The sequence below is a fragment of the Balaenoptera physalus genome, assembly GCF_965194825.1.
Source record: "Balaenoptera physalus genome assembly, chromosome: 12".
NCBI classification, from domain to species: domain Eukaryota; kingdom Metazoa; phylum Chordata; class Mammalia; order Artiodactyla; family Balaenopteridae; genus Balaenoptera; species Balaenoptera physalus.
The window spans coordinates 62,302,313-62,313,092 of NC_138897.1; the positions used below are offsets into that span (position 1 = coordinate 62,302,313).

Here is a 10,780-nt window from a genome sequence, read left to right on the forward strand (position 1 = left end):
CTCGGCCAGCACTCTAAGCTCAGTGCTGTGTCTAAAAGAACTTCTTGTGCGACGAGACAGGTCTACTCTCACCGCTTTCATCCGGTCACCCCGGCTTCAGACTCTAGAGCCATCTTTAGTTTTTTCTCTGGTTGCTTCTCACAGTTGAGTAGTCCTCACCTACCTTCGCTGTGGCTTCCTTTTCCTTTCTTTGGCATTCTCTCTGCGTGGCAGGTCCTGTCTCATTTTCCCTAGGCCAGTCTACAGCAAACCCCTACCCAGATTCCCGCTGCCAGCCTCGCGCACGTTGCACTCGGCCCAGAGTAATCTTCCTGCTACTAATCCACTTCGGCCTTTGAGCCTTTCTCCAGCCCAGGAGCCCCGGATTCCTGCCCACTCTTCCCCACGTGTGTCCTTCATTCTAATCAAACGGGTTTATGTACTGATCGGAGTGTGGCTGTTCAGGCAGCGAGTTGTGACTGTCCTGTGTCTGCCTCACTGTTTTTGTTCAAGCCATTTTCCTGCTGGGAAATTCCTGCCATTAGTAAATGAATCTTACCCATGCTTCAAAGGCAATTTCAGATCTAATTCCTGCGCGAACGCTTATTCAGAGACACCAGCTGAATGAACCACCTCCTTGAGTTTCTGTAACATATCCAGTTTCCCTTTCTTGATTAGCAAGTACCTCTGAGCCAAATGTGATGACCACCCCGACAGCCATCTCTTAGGCCACTGTCACACTCCCCTCTGTCTCCTCTCAGTGGGGTTTATGCTATTTCTTTTAGTCCAATTTTAAACTCTCTTTGGAATACATACTTTTCTGACAGGAGGCCTCAGATGCACAAGGCCTGGATCATAGTAAGGTTTCAATAGATAGCAACTATTAATTATAAGCTATTAATAATTATATAGTAATTATAACAATAATAGATTGTAATAGATTCCATATCAATACACATTAATATAATTGATATAAAACACAATATAATTATATAATATATAATTATATATAACTCGTATGTAATATATATTTATTATAAGCAGATGAGAAGTTATGCCAATTATAGCCCATGACACTCATGTTGTCATTAAAAAGATCACTTTTCATTATCAGTTATGTTTTTGGGGTATATAACTTTCTTATCCTACTTTACTCCTTAAAGGCTGGGGCTTTTGTCTTATGCTTTTTTTTTTTTTTTGCACAGAACAATGCTTGGCATAAAATAAGTAATCGGTAGACGTTCTCTGTTCACTGGCAATAAATCTAGCACCTCTTAAGAAGACTCGCATGTTTTCACAGATAAACCGATGAATCTGGAGGAAGAGCTTACAGTTCTTACTGTATGAACAGTATACTTTGTTCATAATTGCAGAAACATCTGCTTTTGGGGTCTTAGGGAGCTTTTTTTTTTTTCCTTTACATTTTTACAAGCTTGAAAAATAGCTGTGCTCCATAAATATCCCAGGATGAGTCATTAGCTTAACCAAACAGCTGCTGACTCATTAGCCAAATGCTCTTCCCTTGAAGTCACACACGTAAACGAATTTGCTCCTGTGCCTCCCTCCTTCCTTCCTCCAGGAGCCAGAAAAGTGATGCAGAGATATTTTTCTGGCATATGACAGAGGGCCAGACCTGTTTTTGACATAGGGAAGTCTAGTCTAAACTTCATGAAGTCGCAGGAATCCATCCGAGTTCAAGTTAAGAAGCTGTTTGTAGCCGCTTTGCTGCTTTCTCACACACACAGTCTCCCATTCCCATCTCTCCCCGCACCCTCCTCCTGTTCAATCCAGCATACCAGTTCTCCCATCTGGGGCACCAGGCTCGTCTTTGTTCTTTTTTTCCTCCTGTCACTATCACCTGCCTATTATGCAGGTAACGTTTTGTGTCAAGAACCACTGACAACATTTATTTCAATAAGTACAAGGGAACGACAAGTATTTTTGTAAATTCTTCTGTTAAGATGGATCCACTTCTGCAATTAGTAGCTCTCAGCTATTTGGACTGTTCAACTTATTCTGAATGATAAATACAAAGCAATCATTTGCAATTTCTATCTCAACTACTGTCAACTTTCTGCAATGACCTGGGTTTAAGAAATTTAACTTCACAATAGTTCTTTATCACAAATTCATTTATGGCAATGGATATTTGGTTCACATTACTCTCTCCCATGTAAGAGAGGTGATTTATACTGTTACTTTCCTTAAAAATGGTGGACATCATCAGTAGTTCCTTCTTCTGGAAGACAATGTGCCTAAATGTTTTGGAAAAGGCCAGAGGAGAACAAAACTTTAATTTCTAGAGAGACCAAATGAGAGGAAATAGATACGGTTCTCTGGAGTTTCCATCTGTAGAATAGCTATTCTCAACAGGATTCCAATCTGACGTGGATTTTTTCCAGCAGAGGACATCTCAAACACCCAGAGCTGACATTTAGCTGGTGTGCATTCAGTATGACTATACGTTGTTGAAATTACCAGTTCTTTTTTTTTAAATATAGATTTTTTAAAAAATTACTGAAGTATGGTTGATTTACAATGTTGTGTTACTTTCTACTGTACAGCAAAGGACTCAGTTATACATATATATTCTTTTTCATATTCTTTTCCGTTATGATTTGTCACAGAATATTGAATATAGTTCCCTGTGCTATACAGTAGGACCTTGTTGTTTATCCATCCTATATACAGTAGTGTGCCTCTGCTAATCCCAAACTCCCATTCCTTCTCTCTCCTACCCCGTTGGCAACCACAAACAAGTCTGTTCTCTGTACCTATGAGTCTGTTTTTGTTTCATAGATATGTTGATTTGTATCGTATTTTAGATTCCACATATAAGTGATATCATATGGTATTTGTCTTTCTCTCTTTGACTTACTTCACTTAGTATGATAATCTTTAGGCCCAACCATGTTGCTGCAAATGGCATTATTTCGTTCTTTTTTATGGCTGAGTAATATTCCAGTGTGTGTGTGTGTGTGTGTGTGTGTGTGTGTGTGTGTGTGTGTGTACACATGCTACATCTTCTTTATCCATTCATCTGTCGATGGACATTTAGGTTGTTTCTATGTCTTGGCTATTGTAAATAGTGCTGCTATGAACATAGGGGTGCATGTATCTTTTCAAATTATAGTTTTGTCTGTGTATATGCCCAGTAGTGGGATTGCTGGATCATATGGCAACTCTATTTTTAGTTTTTTGAGGAACCTCCATACTGTTTTCTGTAGTGGCTGCACCAATTTACATTCCCATCAACAGGAAATCACCAGTTGTTAACATCACTTTGATACTAAAGGCCTGGCTCCCCCATCTTTCCACTGTGACATCCTGCCTCCCACAAAAATGCCTTATAATTTAGTAACTAACGAGTTAATACTGATTATGAGAGGCTCCAGCTAGGCAGAGATATTCTGGTTGGTTACTGGTTAACTATTTTGAGTATCTCCTGCAAAAAGCATTTGTTTTCAGGTAGACCGGGTATTAGTTATTTTCTGGGAAGCAATCTGAATGTGCTGGCTTTGGGAATGAGGGCATCTCCCTCCCTAGGGTTTATTTTCCTCATCTGTGAAATGGTGGGGTGCCTTGGCTTAGCTTTCAGACTGGGTTCCGGAGTTGCCTCGGGGGATTCAGCTGATGCCAGGAATCTGGGCCCCACTTCAAGCAGAGACTCCTTTTTATCTGGCCTATTCATTGGGGTGCACTCGACCTTTTGTGTTTGCAGAAAGAATTTTTGAAAAATTAGATTTTGCTGCTTAAAAAAAGGTTGAAAACCACTGACTTGAACGCTAATTCTTTCATCCTATTTTAAAATTCTAAAATTCAATTATAATCATAATTATTTTAAAAACTCTATAATAATAGCAAGTTCTTATATTGACCTCTGCCAGGTCTTGTTCCAAGTGCTTTGCGTATTTAAACTCAGTCTATAGAACAACACTAGGTGCTAGTGTTTTAATTATCCTTTAAGTATTAAAGTTTAAAAAGTGCGTTCAGATACATTTATTTTCACTTTTATAATTTCCTTAGATACATTTGAGGTCATAATTTATTCAAAGGTAATAACCCTACAATGACTATTTAATGGAATCGAAATCATAATATTTGTCCTGCCTTGACATACTTTGTATATGGAAGACTATGGAAAAATGCACTTCTTTGTGATTATTTCTAAAAATGACAAATTGAAGAGAAACTAGATGTTTCTCTACATCATAGAATACTCCTCTCCCCGGATGGCACATCCAGTCATGTGGTTCCACAATAAACAGGATAAATCTAGCCTAATAAGACAGTGCCTGCAGAAAAATCCTCTTATTCCTTGCAATTTCTATATGCCTAAAAAAATGTTCATTAAAAAGTTCCTACTTAATTGGTTTACCTTCTTAGATTTGTTCCCTCTATTTTTAATGATTTAAAGCATTAAAAAAAAAAAAAGATGTCTTGTTTGGAAAACCCTTAGCCGAGCAGCTCTTTTGTGAAGTGGGGAAGTCTGGTGGCCCAACTGGCTCCTTTGAACTGAAATTATAAGATCTGTATTTTTAAGGCATAGATCTGTTAGCTTTTCTCTTCCTTTTTTTTCCCCAAAAATTGACATAAAAGCTACCTATTTTAATTAGGTCTCATTGTTAGTAAGTGGTACAACCTGTACAAATAAACTGAACTATAAATACTGGCATTGATAAATGTACAAATATTTAAAAAACAATTAAACTTTCTTTGTAATAACTCTCAAGATTATTTAGCTGACACAGGTCCCTTGAAGACTTGTAAGACCTATTTGGAAAAGGTGTGAGAGAGTGTACGCACCCTGTAATTACAAGAGAATCCAGCAATATTAAATCTGCCCCAATGTAGGCAGCGGTATCCAGTTTTTAATTTTGCTCAGAACTGTTAGGAGAAAATCAAGTCAGTTTTGTGATTGGGTTGCTATAGGAAGGCCTTGCCCCTGACAGAAATGTACAAGCCCATTCCATTTGTTTGCATTTCTGCCAAGGATTTATCTTCAGAAGCAAGTAGATGAAGAGATAAAGCTTGCTTGTACAAAGCCCACACACCTGGGACCCACTCAGTATAGCAGTGATGTAAGTGGGAATAAGATGGGAACCAACAGTGCAGGGGAAAGAGAAAAGGGGTTTGGGAATAAAATAAGATGAGGCTTCCTTTGCATAATGCAGAGGACTCTGAGGAAAGAAGGGAGAAAAAAGAATAAATTTTTATTCACTGATTCAATTTCAGAATATGCGTTTTGAAAGAAAGTCATCAGCTTTAATCAGTTGCTTTCTTACAGAGCTTTGCCCATACTTGTGTGACAAAATCATCAGTCATTTAATGATAGTGTAATTAGTGAAACCATAGAGATTTCCTTTTCTTTCGTCCTTTCAGGAAAGATCAGAAGGGGAGGTAGGGGGACTTCCCTGGTGGCGGAGTGGTTAAGAATCCACCTGCCAATGCAGGGGACACGGGTTCGAGCCCTGGTCTGGGAAGATCCCACATGCCGCAGAGCAACTAAGCTCGTGAGCCACAACTAATGAGCCTGCGCTCTAAAGCCCGCAAGCCACAACTACTGAAGCCCGCGTGCCACAACTACTGAAGCCTGCGTGCCTAGAGCCCGTGCTCCGCAGCAAGAGAAGCCACCACGATGAGAAGCCCATGCACTGCAACGAAGAGTAGCCCCCGCTCGCCACAATGAAGACCCAACGCAGCCATAAATAAATAAATAAATAAATTTTAAAAAAAAGGGGAGGTAGGGTAAGGAAGGGGTAGGAATACAATGAGAGCCATATTTTATGAAAGTGACATGTTTTGCATTTGAATTTTTTTTCCTGCTGGAGTTTCAAATAGATTATAAGAAGGAAAGGAAACACTGAAAATCAGCCAAACAAGGTGAGATTCCAATGGTTCAGTTGGGGGTGCTGAGTTGAGCTAGGTCTTTCATGGCAACTCCTTAGAGATACAGAAGGGAATTAATCCAGTCTCCCTTCTCTGGGGATCACTGACTGAGCTCCCCAAACTCAAGGAGCACTGACTGCACTGAATCTACTCAAAAGCTTGTCATGGTGAGATGTTGAAAAGAAATAATTCTAGGCTTTTCTAGCACAAACAGTGCTTCCTCTTGAATCGCACAAAAGATGGGAGACAGGCAGTAGGGAACAAAACGTTTGTCTAAAAGCCTGGCGTGCGTAAGGAAGCGTTTCCCTAAAATACTGTTTCTGCTTTGGTTTGGCAAGAATGTGGGGAGTGGAGTAAAAAGCTCAGGGGGGAGCCATACAGACAAGTTTCAGTAGTGAGACTGTCTTTTTTGAGTCGGTCCCTTCAGTGGTCCTGTTTCTTCCCCATTTGCTGTGGCCACCCCTCTCCCTGTGGTCCACCCCTCCCTGCCAAGCTCTGGGTGGTCAAGTGAGGCACTGGTGGAGAGTAGAGGGTGGGAGGACGGACAGAGGGTGGGTCTGTCTGGCGTGCTTCCTCCCAGCATCCGTGTGTCAGCAGTGGTCCCTCGAGGATGGCAGCTCCAGTGCTCTCAGGCTCCGGAAACACTCTTTCTTCCTTGCTTCCATCCCTTCACGCCTAGGGTGGGGACCACTTCCCACTGTGCTGATTTCTGGGTAATTCAGCCTCTCTGGTTGCTTTCTGTTAACCTGCCCACTGCTCTGTAAACAGCTGCTGCTTTAAATTCTCTTTTCAACCCTTTGAAGCGAGGTCTCTCTGCAATGGGATGCTGACCGATACGGTAAGAGTAAAAATATCTCCAACCTGACAGAAACCCTGGCGAGCTGCAATTTCTAGTTGCCAAAAGCCAGATGATGGCCACCACATGGAGAGGAGCAAAGCATTTACTGTTTATAAAAACCTCAAGACAAATAGGCTATAGAAATTCTAGGCACAATTTCAAAGCCAAAAAGATCTGAAGAAATAAATCAAAGTCAACTAGGATTAATTATATTAATCATGCACTTTTATGATCACCTGAACTACCTGCTGTGAAATTATATATTCCAAAGAGACTTCAAGAATTGTTCGAAACTAAATAATGTGAACTATCTAGAATAGTTTATTAAAATATAAGTAAGTCAAATGCATGATTCAAAGTATAGCTTATATAATACTTAGATTCTAATATTCTAAATGAAAAAAAAAGTGATTTGTTGCTTGAATATTAGAAAGTTCACATCATAGTAAAAGGCACTGGAACATAGCAGTCTGCTTATTCTGCATCTGACATATAAATGATTATCTCATTATCACAGATTAAGGATTTATAGACTATGTCCAATACTCTTTGCGAAATGTACCATCAAGTAACTGCTCACAAGAACTTTATGCCCTTAAAAAAGACAAAAATATAATCTTAGAAACTGTAAAAAGATTTTCATGGCTTTGGATTTTTAAGTTTTGACCTTATTCTTTTTGTAGGTCGTGGGTGGCTTTATGGGTTAATTACTACTTTCAATCTTAGCCAAAAAATGGAGAAACGATAGGGTTAGTTACTTACTATGCTTTTGTTGCTTGGAATTCAGCTGATTTTAATTGAACTGAAGATGTCACCAAAAGACTGTCACTAAGCTAAAGGGCTCAGGCTTTCAGCAAAATGTCTCTTCCAAGAGGTTGTGATGAATTTGCGTATTGTCCGTATAACTTCAGAAAAGGAAGGTGAAACAAACACATGCTTTTGTTGCTATTTATCTCATTAGCCTTTGGTAGTTTGATCTGAGCTGTCCTTTCCAATCCCCAAGAGACCGTTGCCTTAACAGCACTGCCCCCTAGTGGTTGCTTGCTTTGGTGCAGCGTGAGTAAAGAAAAAAATTCCAAGATTTTCAATATATATACAGTATTTATCAGTGCATTGCTGTATGAGTGTGTAAGATATCTTTCTGTGAGTTGGCTAGACATTTCTGTCCTGGTAAAAAATTAAAGCATGCTAAATTTTCATACTTTTTTTCATAAATGAGTAAAAATAGAAGTTAAGATACCATTAAATTATTTCTGATTTAATAAACAGAGACACAAATTACCTAATAGTTTTCGTTGCCTATTATGTCAAGTATGTAAAAAAGTCATTAAAATTGAAGTATGAGCAAACGTTAAGTCAGTACCTATTCTGACATTTTATAGTACATTTATTCATTTAATGTCTAACTTCGGGGACAACAGTAAAGATGGAAGAGAGGATGGAAAGGATTTAAAGATTTCACGTCTAATTTGATTTTGTGTTACATTTTAATCAAGAAAATTATTTTAAATTAAGTTCTCATGAGCTATAGGAATGCTATTTGGAGGCTTAAGGACATAGTAAATTTTAAACCAAGGCTTTCTACTAGTATAGAGATAATAATTATGTATGTATATAGCTGATAAAACTGAGATAGTAAGTTTTCAGTTTATTTAAAAATTAAAAATTTCAGGAGGAACTAATTATACATCATTGTTTTGCATAGGGCAGTTCACATACCACTGGTAATAAATTACTTTAGGCAATGCAAAGTTTTATAAGTTTTTAATTGTTATACATTTATTTTTATGAGCAACAGTGAGAATATAACTGAGAAACCAAATCTGTGATTTCATCGATATTAATATTCATGACTACCTCTACGTGAATTATAATCTCAGGCACATACATTTGTGGTAAATTTGACTCTCGTTAAAATGGATTAGAAGTATGAATTACAGTGATTCCAAAAGCCTGGATTTTGCTATTTCCGTTCTGGTGCCATGTAACATGTTCCTTTGTTCAAGGTATTTCCTGTAAGCTGTAGTTACAACTAGAGCAAGACTGTCCAAATAGAAATATAATATTAGCCATAAACATAATTTTATTTTACCTTTTATACACTTATTTTAACCATCGATGTACTTTTAAATTTTATAATGACATTTAAAAAAGGAAGAGAATTAGCTGAAATTCATTTTAATGATATAATTTTTAAAAATCTAACATATGCAAATATTATTTTAGCTTGTAGTCAATAATAAATATTATTGAAGTAGTTTACATTCTTTTTTTCATACTAAGTTTTTGCGATATATCTGGTGTGTATTTTACATTTAAAGCGCATCTCCATTTGGCTTCGGCACATTTCAAATGCTCGATGGCTCCACAGAACTAGTACTGAATAGCAATGTCATCAGATTAAGGTTCAGTTTCTGGCAAAAATATCCCATAGGTGGTGGGGTATACCTCCATCCAGAAGCACATGCCTAATGGCTTTTTGGTGATATCGGCAGTCAGTGATTACCATTGTCTGAATCTGATGATTCATTAAAGGTTGTAAAATGGTGGCATTGAAATTTTAAAATTCCTTCTTCATTTATTAGATGAAATACTTCTATGAAAAGAAACATCTCATCTACTACTTGGTTACTTGGAATAGTCTGTATAGAGAAAGCAGGATAAATATTTGATCTCTCCCCTTTATTTTTTATTTGTAATTTTTTAAATCGAAGTATAGTTGATTTACAATGTTGTGTTAATTTCTGTACAGCAAAGTGATTCAATTATACATATATATATATTCTTTTTCATATTGTTTTCCATTATGGTTTATCACAGGATATTAAATACAGTCCCCTGTGCTATACAGTAGGACCTTGTTGTTTACCCATCCTATATACTAGTTTGCATCTGCTAGCCCCAAACTCCCATTCCATCCCTCCTCCATCCTCCCTGATCGCTCCTCTTTGCTAGTTTGTAATGATTTTGGTTTCCCTGAATTTTCAAGGATGGTCAGTAGTATTTTATTTTCATAGTTATCATTAGGAATACACGAAGTTTAGCACACTTGACGTGTTTCAACTTATTGCAGTTACTGTGTTTATTATTGTTTAAGTTTTCTCACCTTTGGCTGCTGGGAGCTTCTTTAACTTAATATCAGCATTCTGATATCATCGAAGCTGCCTTTGATATTCTGATATCATCTTATATATTTCCTGCCACAGACCTGTAATCAGCTGTTTCTTCAAGGAGCACTTGATTCCTTTTAGTAGAAAATGGTATGTGGAGACCATGATCTCAGTGTGTGAGATCGAGCATTTGTTTCTAAGTCTTTTCAGAGGACAAAGCTAGGAATTATTTAGTTTAATAAAATACTTGTTATTCAAATTCAGTAGTAGAGGATTTTATTTTTTGCCGTGTACTTTCCTTATGTCAAATATTCAGGTTTTCAATGATATAATTACTCATTTGCTTTTATCCATAATACACACACATGGTCTCAGAATAAATATTAAGATACCACCAAGAAAATGATGAAAATATCAGTTTAAGTTTCTCTGTAGTTGTTTTTGCCCTTATGGTAACATTCCACTTAGGACAACAGTCAAGTCTCTGTTTCAGAGACACTTGGAAGGGTACTCCTGGTGTTGTTATGCCACCTGCTGGACATAAGGCTCAGCTGTCACATTTTGATGTTTAGAGACTGCTTTACGTTAAATTTAATTTTATAATTATGTAAATTTTTATATGACTCTAAAGTCAAATTTAGAAAACAAATCTAGTTTTTATTCTTATCCCCTCTTCCCCTCTGTCCTATTTCCTACCTCTACCTTTTGGTTACTATTTTATTTTTAAAGGCTCTGATTTTTATCCTTTCATTAATGTTAATGTTTACTTATATATGTATTAATTTTACATATGCACCCAGATCATATATATTTTTATCCCCTTCCTCTTTATTAGACAAGTGTTAGTGTAATTTTCAGACTTTCCTTCATCTGAAAAAATTACATGTATTATTCCAAGTGGAGAAAAGTATACATATATAAAATATACATAAATAATATATCAATATATTAACCTGGAGTGTTG

At 37.3% G+C, this 10,780-nt stretch overlaps 1 protein-coding gene across 6 annotated transcripts in view; it reads right to left on the reverse strand.

The window, feature by feature from the left end:
• The window catches only part of DLGAP1 (DLG associated protein 1), an 850,590-nt gene that overhangs the window by 426,257 nt on the left and 413,553 nt on the right, over positions 1-10,780 (reverse strand). The gene's annotated exons all lie outside the window — the stretch shown is intronic.